This window comes from Zonotrichia albicollis, chromosome 1 (genome assembly GCF_047830755.1).
Source record: "Zonotrichia albicollis isolate bZonAlb1 chromosome 1, bZonAlb1.hap1, whole genome shotgun sequence".
NCBI lineage: Eukaryota > Metazoa > Chordata > Aves > Passeriformes > Passerellidae > Zonotrichia > Zonotrichia albicollis.
In genome coordinates, this window is record NC_133819.1 from 148,896,640 (window position 1) to 148,909,471 (window position 12,832).

Consider the following 12,832-nt stretch of genomic DNA (forward strand, 5'->3'; position numbering starts at 1 on the left):
CATTAATGTTCAAAGACAAAGCATTTGAAAGACTGAAAAAAATTCAAATTAAGGATCATATTCAGCAACTGATTGAATGGAGAACAAATCCTGGGATGTGAAAGTGGTGCCCTGATATAATCCAGAGACTGATTTGTGAGGTTGCTCAACAGATAAAGGGTTCATTTGTATAACAAATCCTGCTTACCTTTGTGGTGCAGAATGTGAACAAAAATAGCAAATGGCAGCCTAAGGACAGAAAATAAACCTGCTTTGTGAAAAGAGTCAAGTCAATATGGGGTTTTTCATGCTTGGTTTTGGTATTTCCTAGCATTTTTCTTATTCACTCTTGTGGCTGTTTTTGAAGGCAGGACCCTGGGGTAAAAAGGATGCCTTGCTATACAGTCTTACTGAGAGGGATTAGGAATGGGGAAGGTATCAGCTCACCCCTCTTATGACATCAAAGTCTGACTAAACCTCTGCCATTGCTCTGGAACTCATAAAAAATCCCCGCACGTGGAATGTAATTGTGGAGGATGGGGAAAAAAAAAAAAGTTTTTCTGTTCTATTTATTTTCCCTGATCTAGAAATATCTCAGAAGGATATTCTGCCCAATTCAGGGGTGTGAAGTGATGATGCTCAAATTATGCTTATAACATAGTCACACAACAAGGGAGCTATATCCTTGGTTGTAATTCATAACTATCTTCTTTCCAGCCACCCATTTTTACTAAGTATGTAGAAAGGTTGTCCATGGTTATCCTTTTCACTCTGATAGCTGCCCAGAGGCTCTGCTGAGGATTTTTCCAGAGGATTGGAGCACATGGCAGAGCTATTTTTTGCCTTGAGATCCCAGGACTTTGAATTGCAACTTGGGGCTCTTCGTTTTAGATGCAGGGTCACTCATTCATAACACCACTCTCAGACCTGATTCATAAATCTGTTTGTCAAAGGTCACTTTTTAATTTGTCACAGAGTTTTGGGTTTGCACGGTGATGTTTCATTTGTGGAGGAGCTGCAGCAGTGGATTCTGTGAGAAGAGACCAGGAGCTGCCCCCCTGTCAGACAGAGCCATGTCCAGGTGGGTTTACCCCCAAATGTCCACCAGCAGGTCAATGTTCCTACATCCATGGAGGGAATGCCACCACAGACAGCCCTGGATTCATGAGCTCCTTCAACCAGACAAATCCAGTTATATTGTTAATTGTTTTTCACAGTGTAGCTTGTGATATTCCTTATCTAAAAATATCTAGAAACAGTAATCAACACAATATTTTTTACTGTCCTACTCATCCTGTAAAAGCTTTTATTTAGTTATTTCTTCAAACCAGCCACTGATGGATGCCAGTCTTCTATATCTCTGAAATCATTACCAGCACTGTTAGCTAGATTGCTAAATACCTAATCTCTACTTTCTGGGTAATGGTTTAAATTTTGAGACATAAGCCATTTAAGAAATAGAAGAGTTAAACTTTGACATTTTATTTCGTTATGGAAGGGGCGAAAAAAAGAATAAAAAATTACCTTGTATTCTTTCCATAAGTTGTATGAATGCAACTTCCATACCAAAGCTCATTGGCACAAATCTTTTCAGTATTTTTTTTTCATTAGATCATTTACACATGTAATACAGAGAGAATATATTTAATAATTAAACATATTATATATATATATATGAAACAATCTGTGTATATTTACATAGTGAGAGTGGTACAAATAGAAATCAATGGCTTCCTGTAAAGGTTTTGATTCTCCTTCATTGTATGCTGAAATATTTGGCATATTTCTGGGAAAGATCACTGGCCAGTGAACAAGAAATTAACATTTTTTCTTAGTGATGTTGCTCAGTGGGAGAGTTAAAATTCCTGTTTAAATGCAATACTAAGCAACTACTCAGGGTCCAGAGAAAAGACTATTTAAACACACTCAAATGAAAATATTTTACTATAATTAGTGTAAACATTCTGGTAGACACATGAGATTAATTATAAGATATTATATCTGTAAGATATTATATCTGTCATGCACATAAATTTAGAGTTGTTTTCTCTTCAGCTGTGTCTTTCCTGCCAACAAGTTTCCCTACCTGAGCTAAGTTATGCTGCCATGTCCTGTGTTCATGGAGCAGTTGCCCTAGGGGAAAATGACAATTTGATACAGAAACACAGTCAGGGATGTGAGGGTGGCAGTGACAATGGCAGAGCCATGTCTCAAAATAGGTGTCAGACTCTGAATACCAGATCACTGATCATATACTAAAAATATCCCTAAAATATTCAGATGAATATATGAGTACATTAATGATTACTTCATAACAAGCTTTTTGCATGTGTTTTTATGTCTCTAGGCCATTTTACTGCTTTTGCAGCTCTTTGTGGCTGCAGAGAGCGACAAGGTGGAATGTGCTGATTTCCCAGTGTCCCAGGCATCGAGAGATATGCTCAAAGTCATCAGAGTATTGGATTCTTTTATGAACATCATATCCAAACATAAAGATTTCCCCCATGAAATCTGGGAATGAGAAATAGTTTGGAATTCTATTTTCCCCGAGAAGATCTGCTTTCAGAGAAATTACATTCCAAAATACCAAACAGTCAAATATTGAAATAGTGAGTTGTTGGATACATCGTATTTTTTATGATTTTCTTATTTTATTTTAAAAAAGTTTAATTATATATTAAGTTGTGTCTGCTTCATCCTGTGGTCCAAAAGATGTGAATTGTATCATGAGAGAAAAGCAAAAGTATGTGGAGGTGTACAAGCAGATGTGGTATTTGAAGTCTTCTGTCCCACATGGACAGATTTCCTCTGTCCTCTGTCCAGAATTCTGTCTAGGTTGAGATGTCACTTTTGAAGAAAAATTTGAATTGCCTGGCCATAATAGGAATGAGATCAAGAGTGATCCATAACCCATTGTAAGGAAAGAATTAAGTAAAATTAAATGGGAAAAAAGTCTTCAGTGATAAAAAACATCCCTGAGAAATAGAGAGGGAATAAATCATTTCTTGTATCTACCACAGAAAAGAGAAGAAACAATGGATTAAAATGCAAGAGACATTAATAGTGGTTGTTATCAAGATACTCGGTGGGAAATATTGCCCATAGTGGTTGCAGGCTTTTTCAGTGGCTGGAAGTGTTTAATTAAATTTGAACATAGTTGTGTATAGAATACTACAGAGACATGTCTCCATAGTTTAGCAGATGGACAAAAATTTGTTTGTTTTCTGTGATTTCCTAATAAGTTTAAATACCGCTTTAAAAAGTCAGCTGGTTGCTATGAATGACCTAGAGGCATTGAAATGCTTAATACCAGTCCAATATGATATGTTGAATCCTACTAAAATAGATTTCACTAAGTTCAGCAATTTTTAGCAGCACAAGAGGCTGGAATAAAAAGCCTTTAAATATATCTGTTCAATGACCTTTTAATCACTTGTAAAAAATCTAAGCAGCTTGAAGAGGTTTCACTTCATGTTTATTCAAAAGTCAGAAATTATAATCATCCTTGCAATTCTGACAAATAGGGAAAAAAAGCCAGGAAAATATATAAAACTTTTTCTTTAAAAAAATTGTACATTTTAATTTGATTTTATAGATTGCTATTGCTTTACTGGAACACACTTTTTCTTTCCCAATAGCTTGTACTGAACGAATATTAACATAGAGGTACAAATATATTCTAAATTTCTAGAACTTATTTTTGAGGGAAGAGCAACTCAATCATATCCAGAAAAAAAGAAAATGTGTCATAACTAATAAATTAGTTAATAAATTCTTTTGGAAGGGATTAAAAATAATATTGTCTAACAATATTAAAATATACAGTAGAGAGAATATTTTTTTGCATTTTGGCAGTAATAAATGAAAATATTTGTAAGGAAAACTGTTTCCGTGACTTCTAGAAATGTTTTGCAAATTTTTAGATTATTTAACCAGAACGCAGACCAAAAAGAAACTCCTGGATTACCAAAACCAGTTTCAGTGATATTGCAGACAATAACAATATTCAGCCCTTTCATTTGATTGATAAGTACCTGTTTTAAGATTCAAGAGAGCTTTTTATTTTCAACTATCCTGCCAAAAAGCTTTTTAGGACCTCACAGCTGTGATAGTTAGAAAATATCTAATTTCCATTCCAAATATATTCATAGCCAATAATAAAGAATAATCTCACATTTTATTGGTGAGATAATAAATGTCATTTCTCTGCAACTGCATGAAAATCAACACAACAGATTGTGAATCCCTTAAGATTACAAAAAAAAGAAAGCTCAAAGTAGGAAGAAATTAAACTTACCATTAATGTATTAAATATAATATTTTTCATTTTCAAAACATTCTTCATAGTTTTTCTCAAAGTCTTATTTTGAACAGTTAAACTTTTATAAGATGAGATGTTTAACCTATGATATTGCTTTCCACTCTTTATAACAAGTCAGAACATATTCTTTACAGGAAGAAATTAATATATCTGTAACTTGTTCCCAGTGAATAATAAGTTATCCGGTGATTTACTGCAACTATTTGTATCATGTGTTGTGTTTTATAACAAATTTCACATCATAGTACTCATGAAATGCCTTCAACTATGGAAGTAAAAGTGCATGTAAGAAGGAAATTAAATTCAGAAGGAAAATATATCTACAGCAAGTGGTAGCCAGTTTTAAACCTCTGGTTCTGAAAGGTTTGTGTTGGTTTATTTCAGATAAAGCCAAAGCTTGTTGTTTTTCTGTCTTTATTTATATCTTGTTGCATAATGTGTTCATCATCCTGATCTTCAGGCAGCATTTGGAAAATGAGAATGACAGTTCTCCAAATCCCTGGCTGCATCTTGTTGTCCACCTAACAATGAAATGTCTCTTTCAGAAAGAATTCATATTACTGAGTGTTTTCCATTAGGGCATTTTCAGGGCAGTTCACATTATTTTATTATTTGAACACTTTTATGAACCTCATATTATTCATCATGGCTTTAGACTTTCACTTCAGAACTGTTTTCTCATGTGGTCAAAGCAAGGGGCCAAGACTTTGGAGACATAGATTTGTTCCTCCCCATATAATAGCTTTCATGGCTTTAAATGATATAGAGGACATTTTCCTTCTGTCACCTATAAACTCCCATATTATTACTTTGTAAGGGGCAAATTTTGCCGTATATAATAAATATCTTTCTCCTCTGTGTTTCCCTAGAATAAAAGACAACAGCAATTACCTTAATGGAAAAGCAAAACATTTAGGTCCTAAATTAGACAGGAGAGATTTAAGTCTCTTGTTTTAGATTCTCCATTGATGCTCCATAAGGCACCAGTGCTGTAACAGGTGCTTTCCATATTAATTGCTGCTTCTGTTTAGAGCAACAGCTGCCACATGAAACCTTGTTCAGGTGGCTGAATTTGTGAAACTGTCTGGTAATGAACTGCACCTCTTCATGGTGATTTTAAAATTTTGTGATTTTGACTATTCCTAGCATACTCAGTGTGTGTGTCAAATTTTTGATTCCTCTTCTTCAAGTGTTCAGGTTCTGGTCCCTTGCATCACTTTTGTTATTTCAGAGAGATTCATAGCAGAATTTATAATTTCTTAATTCAAACACTATGGAAATATCAAGAGGGTCTTTTTGTTGTCAACTATTTTCTTCCCTTACAGGATATATTATATGATGTCCTGTGTGAGGATGTTTAAATACAACTTTTTAATGGAAATAATTGAGCATAACCAACCATTCCTCATTTCAAGGTTTGGTACTGTTTGCTCCTTGGTTTTGATTAATTGTTTTTTTGTTTTTTTTCAAATGCCTCTTTTTAACAACTCAGTAAAATACTTGAAATCTAGATATTCTGCCTCAAAAATTTTTTTTTTTTTTTTTAAATTCTGTGACAGCATCAGGAACAATCTGCATTTCAGTAACCTCAGATGAACTCTGACTCCCAAATTTATCCCAAAATTATTCACCAAGGAGGTGCCAATGCTGTCTTTTAAAAGTAGGTCTACTTTTAAGTTGTGTCATTAGTGCCAAATGGCTTTCTGAGTGAATGACAGCAGCAGCTTGAGTGGGAGACTGAGGGTCACCAAACTAGATAGTGTACAATCTATATTATTCAAATAAATGGGGGTGTGAGATAATTTCTGCATTACTCTTCCTGTGTGTGCCAAAACATTTGTACAGACAGCTTATTGCCATTTCAGGAATCACTCCAGCACTTACTATAAGGATATTATAAGGTGTTTCTGTAAGCTGGGAATTTCTTTCTCAGGTACTCTTCCCTGCACTGGAGAGGGAAAAAATATTCCCAACTTTGATAGGAAGAGTCTAGTTTTCTCAATTTTTTTTGAGCCACAAAAGAATAACATGGTGCAGGGTAAGTGGAGGCAGTATAGCCTTTACTGAGATTTGTAATCACAGAATATTTTATGAGGTTGGACTTTTAGATTCTCTTTCCTTGACGAGATTTTTTTTTTCCTCCTTTTCTGTCACTGGTTCTTTTTATGGAGAGATATTTGGGTTTCCCTCCTGGGGGAAACCAAGGCACAGAGGATTTGTGTAGATGTTATGTTTGGAAGAAAAAAGATGTCTGGAGGCTGCAGTTAAATCTGGAATTAGGGTGCTCACCTGGCCATGGGTGAGTCTAAGGATGGCAATTAATAATTACCACAAGTATATTTGTCACTGGTATAAAATGACTGCACATTTTTGCCAAGGTGGTAGTGTGGGAAACTCTGCAGGCTCATCCCACAGAATTCAAGAAAACATTAAAAAGCTTTCTTTTTACCTGTTCTGCTAATTCAAGCACAGTTTTTACCCAGGTGATAGAAATGAGGAATTGCTGTAACTGCAGCTTCCAAAGAGTGAGTGTAACCAGCCTGCCAGAGAGCAGCAAGAGTCTGGGGCACTGACACTGAACAGAATTGCATCAGCTGGCCAAAATCCAGCTATGCACCAGCCCCTGATTTCATACAGGTCTATACATTAAGTCAAGAATGAACTGTGGTGACCTTCCATTTTCATCTTTGTATAGCACAGATGTCATGAAATAGAAATTTCTCCTCTGGGTCTATAATGTCTAGTTAAAATAAAATGTGTATTTAAAATGGGGGAAAAAAACCCCAATCTTGATTTAAAGATTTCAAGTCAGGGGAATCCTCCGTGCCCTAACATGATCACTGGTAAAAATAAAGTGTCTTGCTTTTAGATCAATTAATTTCAGATCCAACTTATCCACCCACCAATTTATTTCACTTTGGAAATGTTCACTTAATTGTCAAGTGTTCATGGATGAAATGTAGAGTTCAGGCTTTGCCTATAACTCAAGTTTCCTAAATATCAATGAAATTTCAAAGTTATTTTTAAGCCTGTTTTGACTGGCCATTTTTTTAATATGTAGACATTAAATCAATTCCAGAATGATCTCACTACTATTTCTCTAGTCCTACTTGATATTTTTCAGTTAATGTATTCTGGGTTCAAGTCAGTCCCCTTTGCTACTACAGCAATTTGAAATCTTGATTCAGCTGGCTACTTCCATAATTTACAAGTTGTTTCTAATACTTCATTCCAAGATCTTGTTCATCAGGTCGCAGATTTGCAAGTGGTTTGTAACATGATGTATGGCTTTGTTCTTTGTCCAAGAGCGTGACAGTGTTCACAGGGTTTGTTTTCAGGTGAGAGAAGAGAGGAGAATGTTGACTTTATGTTCAGAAGGCTTGATTTATTATTTTATGATATATATATATTACATTAAAACTAACTAAAAAGAATAGAAGGAAAGGTTTCTTCTCAGAAAGCTAGTTAAAAATATAATAGAAAAGAATAATAACAAAAAAAAGCAGCTCTCTTGGACTCTGTCCGAGATAGCTCGGTCCTTGATTGGCCATTACTTATAAAAATTCCAGACAGGCCAATCAAAAATCTACCTGATGCATTCTACAGCAGCAGATAACCATTGTTTACATTTTGTTTCTGAGGCTTCAGCTTCTCAGAAGGGAAAAAATCCCAAGAAAAGATTTTTAATGAAAAGATGTCTGCGATACAAGAGATCCATCTTGGTTTTACACATTTGTCAAACATTTCATCATTGACATTTTTTACCAGAAACAGTAGGATGTCACCTCTAGGTCCTCATACAGCCTCAATGTTAATAATTCCTCTCTGAAACTGCTATATCTTTTTAACAGGTCCACCTCACTATTATCATAAAGTCTCGGAATCATAGAGTGGCTTGTGTTGGAAGGGATCTTAAACACCCTTTAGTTCCAACCCCCTGCCATAAGCAGGGACACCTTCCCCTAGTTCAGGCTGCTAAAAGCCCCATCCAACCTGACCTTGAACACTTCCAGGGATGGGGCATCCACAGCTTCTCTGGGCAGTATTATATCATATTTCACAGATGTTCCAAAGTACAACACCTATTTTACATGGCATTGACTGTTTCTTCACAATATCCTGTTGAAGGAACATGCAACACCAGAGACAACTGGAGACAAGGTACCAGCTGGATGTGATTAAATGCGACACTTTTTCTTTATCAATCCTAGCAGTGGCTAACTGACAGGACAGCTCTAAGCATACCCTAAAAAGCATTTATTGTACTTACTTTCAATTGTACTGAGTTCAATCAAAAAACAGGAATTTCCAAAATCATCTACAAGAATGTGTGCAGAGTCTTTTTGCATTTCTTCCACTCTTAATTTTTTTTAACTCTCCATGAGACAAGAGAAGCAAAGGAAAGAAAACCCTTCCCAGTAAATTTGGCAACTCATGTGGTTTTTGACAATGGGTGTTTCCTTTGCAATTGGCTTCTCAGTAATCAGCGCATGTGAGAAGCATTCCCATGGGAATCTCATGAAGTTTAACAGGACCAAGTGCAAGGTGCTTCACCTGGGTCAGAGATAACAGCACAGGCTGGGGGATGATATTAGGAAGAAATTCTTCACTCTCAGGGTGATGAGGCCCTGAAAAGCTGTGGCTGCCCCATCCTTGGAAGTGTTCCAGACCAGGTTGGATGGGGCTTGGAGCAACCTGGTCTCCTGGAAGTTGTCTCTTCCCAGGGCAGGGAGTTGGAACTGGATGATGTTTAAGGTCCCTTTGAGCCCAAACCATTTTGTTATTCTTCGATTCTAAGCAGAAAACTGAATGATCAGATTCTGCACCCTGATATCTGTTTTATCTGCAGAACTCATACTTCATATATATTTTATTTATTAGAGAGGATGAGGGCAAATTCTGTAAGAATTTCTTGTCTATACAATGATGGCCAACCACTAAAAAGTGAAATCCCCTCTCCCTTTCCCCAGCTGTCTGCCATTTGTCAGCTAAGCCATCTTAGTATTTCCTAACATTTTCTGTTTCCTGCTTTAATATGATTAAACTTGTGATGCATTGTCAGAGGGTTTAGCCAATGGCAGGATTACAAAATGCAAACACATAACTAGTGTCCACTAGTTCCACTCCAGCTCTCCTAAATATCTTCCTTTTTGCTATAAACTGTGCATGATCTGTGGGAGGCAAACCAGATCCTACCAATTCCACCAACTCCTGTTGCTGGAAACAGGAAAGCTGAGAGGTTCATTTAGGATTTGACAAAAAAATCTAGCCAGTAATGAAGCAAACCTTTACTTTGAAGCTTTTAGTGGTGAAAATAAGTAATGCATGTTGCCATGCTTAATACTTGGGGCATACCCATGAAGTCAACAAATGAATATAATGGAATATATACACAAAGTCAAAAAAATATTTCCTCAGATTTTCTTGCCTTCTCCAACTACAACATAAAACGTGTGTGTGTACATAAATACACACATTAAAACACTGTCCATTCAGACCATTCAGATAGATTGGCTCCCTGCTGGGAACTTAAAAGCACCACTGTCTTCTCACTGAAGAAAGGAAGGTACACTATAAGAAGTGTCCCAGATGCCTTCATGTTATTAGTACCAAGTAAAAGGTACTAGTTGGTATCAGACCTAATTCACTCCCTTTCTCCTGTGCCTTCCTAAGCTGAGGTGTGAGCTCAGTGAAGTCCTACCTGGCCATCTCCTTTAGGTCTGCCAGCATTGGGGGTGCCTGCTCTGTGGGGTTTTGCATGTTGTGCTGCCAAATCAAACCTCACCCACTTCACCAATTGCTTTCAGGTTTTTCTAAAGGGTCACCTCAAAGAAAATGTGCATTTATTAATTGCTCAATAGCATGCAGCCCTGAAATGGCCGGAAATTGCTATATTCATATCCATCTGGGAGCTGTCCTGAGTGGCAACCCAACCACATCCTTTTTTCCTTTTATTCTTTTCACTTTCATCACCTGTTACCACTCCTTTGCATGTGAGCTAATTTCACCTTGTCCTATCCCTTTTTTTTCTGTATATCAAACCACTTCCCTGGTGAAATATGTGAAATAGGTGAAATATGGAGTCCAAACATCTTGAACTTAGATGACTCCAGTGTGGTCCCCTCCAACCTTACCCATTCTGTGATTCTCTGATTCTGTTTCTGTGATCATGAAGTGAGACCTACTCAAGGAGAAAATTAAGCCATAATCAGTCAAGAGATGAAACTAAGAGATCCTGTATCACTTGACCCAATAATATTTAATATCTCCAGCAAATAGGAGGGTTGTGAGATGGTGGAGAGTGAGGGCAGGAAAAGTATTTTACCAGAAGATTAGAAGGCTAGTAAATTCCTCCCTGTTGGATGGGAACTTGAAGTTTTTATATTTATATGATACTGAGGCCAACTGCATGGGACAAGCAGTTGTGAGAACTGCAGGATGTGGGGTTATGCCTGTACATCAGAGCCTTTTGTAGATTACAAAGGACCTCAAATTTAAGACAAGAATTCTTCCAGCAGTAAGACTAACAGGTAAGTCTGAATCCTGCACCTGATTTACACAAGAGGGGGATCCTTCACATTGAAAGAAGGAATGTTTGTTAATTAGAAACCATTTTTACTGTTATAGCTTCATCAGTCCCTACTGCTTGTAATAAAAAGGAAATGAAAGCTCCTCTGCTAATGATTTATCTCTATGGTCTTGTTCCATGCGCCAGTGATTTTCACCAGATCTTGCCACACTTATCAGAATGGACTTTCTCTCTCTCACCCTGAGGTCTCTGATGGGACAGATAAGGCAGTATGTCAAAGTATTCTTAAATAATGGTTAGTGGTTGGTATGAAATTACTTCATCCCACATGCTCTTTGGCCACTACCTGTGATTAATCAAGAGTGTATGACTGCCAGAAGACTTGAAGATCCTGTCAAAATGGTCTTTAATTTATCTGGAACATAAGCAAACACAAAACTACAGCAAATACCCATTGTGTTTGTTTGTTTAATGAAGAGTAATGTTTCATGACATCATAAATGCATAAAATAATAGAATAGTAGAATGATGTGGGTTTGGAAAGGATCATAAAGATCCCCTAGCTCCAATCCCACTGCCATGGCCAGGAAATCTTCCATATCTATTTTAAAAAACCTCAAACTATTGTGTTTCTCACAGTTAATCTCACTCCAGCCTTAGAAAATTGGAAACTAATACAGGATTAAGTACCTCATGCCATTTACTTTATTTCTATTGCCTTTTGATTAATATATATTCTATCAACAATGTTAACCATACTTAGTCAATACAAATCATCCAGCTGGCTTGGAGAGCATTTATTGAAGAATATTTTTTTTCCCTTTAATTTATTTCTATAAATACATAGCCAACTGCTTTTTAGGGAGTAAAATGAAAATAAAAAAGTCAGACCTTCAATAAGATTATGCATTTACTTATTGTTTATAGTGCTGAATTATTCTTAAGTGTCATTTGGGGAAAAAGATTCAGAAATGTGCTGGGGAATGAGATCTGCTGAAAGATAAACATGAAGTGGGGATGCAAATACAACAACTGAAAGGGGGGCTCTTCCTTAAGGAGAACTGAACCATCCCAGTTTCTTATTGTTTCTGAGCTGTCCTGCCTGATCCAACAGGCAGCAAGCTGGATGAGGGCATCTATGACATCTACCAAGTCCTACAAGTTTTTTATGATCATCTCATGTGCCCTTAATTTCTTGAGTTAAACTAGAGCTAAACCCATCATTTTTATAGCTGCTCTGCCCAGCTCTCCCTCCTTACACCCATTTGCTCTTGCAATCACATCTGTGACTCACAAAACTTGCTGGAAGGAAAGTGTGAGCTGAAAAAGAGGTGAGTAGCAACAGGAGACTGTAGGAGATCTGGAGACAGAGCAGCCTGATTGTGAGACTCACACCAAGGCGTTAGTTAGAATAATGGGAGAGAAGATGAGCTGACACTCAGGTTGTGAGAGTGTCCTGCTCTTCCCTTCCCCTAATACTTCTAAGGCCATCTCCACACTGCATCCCAAAACTCTCTCCCCATTCCATCGCTGTATATTTTCTTTATTGACTACTCTAGCTTGTCTAATATATTCATATCTCCAAAATGATGCTCTTTCTAGTAGTGATGCCTGCCCCTGGCATGTTTTAGGCTGTCAAATTTCCTCAAGTAAAACCTGTCCTATATTTTTGCAAAAAAAAAAAATGCTACAAACAGCAGGGGGAAAAATACTCATAAAAATGTTGAATTACAGCTATAGAAGAAAACATTCTGTGACTTTTTTATATTAAGATGTCACTGTCCCTTAAAAACCTTTCTTCCTGCATGCTCCTCATGCCTGCTATAAAAACCATGTCTGTATGAAATATGGCATACATATAAGTCATAGGACAGCCTTATAGATATGGTATGAAAAATGAAATCACGTCATCCTTAATGAAATCCAGGATATGAAGGACAGAGACTAGATATCACAGGATCATAGTGTGACAGTGGTCACAAGGGTTTGCAGGTGAAGAGAGA

The 12,832-nt window shown here is 36.8% G+C and overlaps 1 long non-coding RNA gene across 1 annotated transcript in view; it reads left to right on the forward strand.

The window, feature by feature from the left end:
- LOC141725442 (uncharacterized) overlaps positions 1-1,128 on the forward strand; it is a 69,394-nt gene extending 68,266 nt beyond the window's left edge. The window contains exon 3 of the long non-coding RNA XR_012577298.1: positions 955-1,128. This is a non-coding gene — a long non-coding RNA (uncharacterized LOC141725442). The remainder of the gene's footprint in view (positions 1-954) is intronic.
- The last annotated feature ends 11,704 nt before the right edge of the window (positions 1,129-12,832 follow it).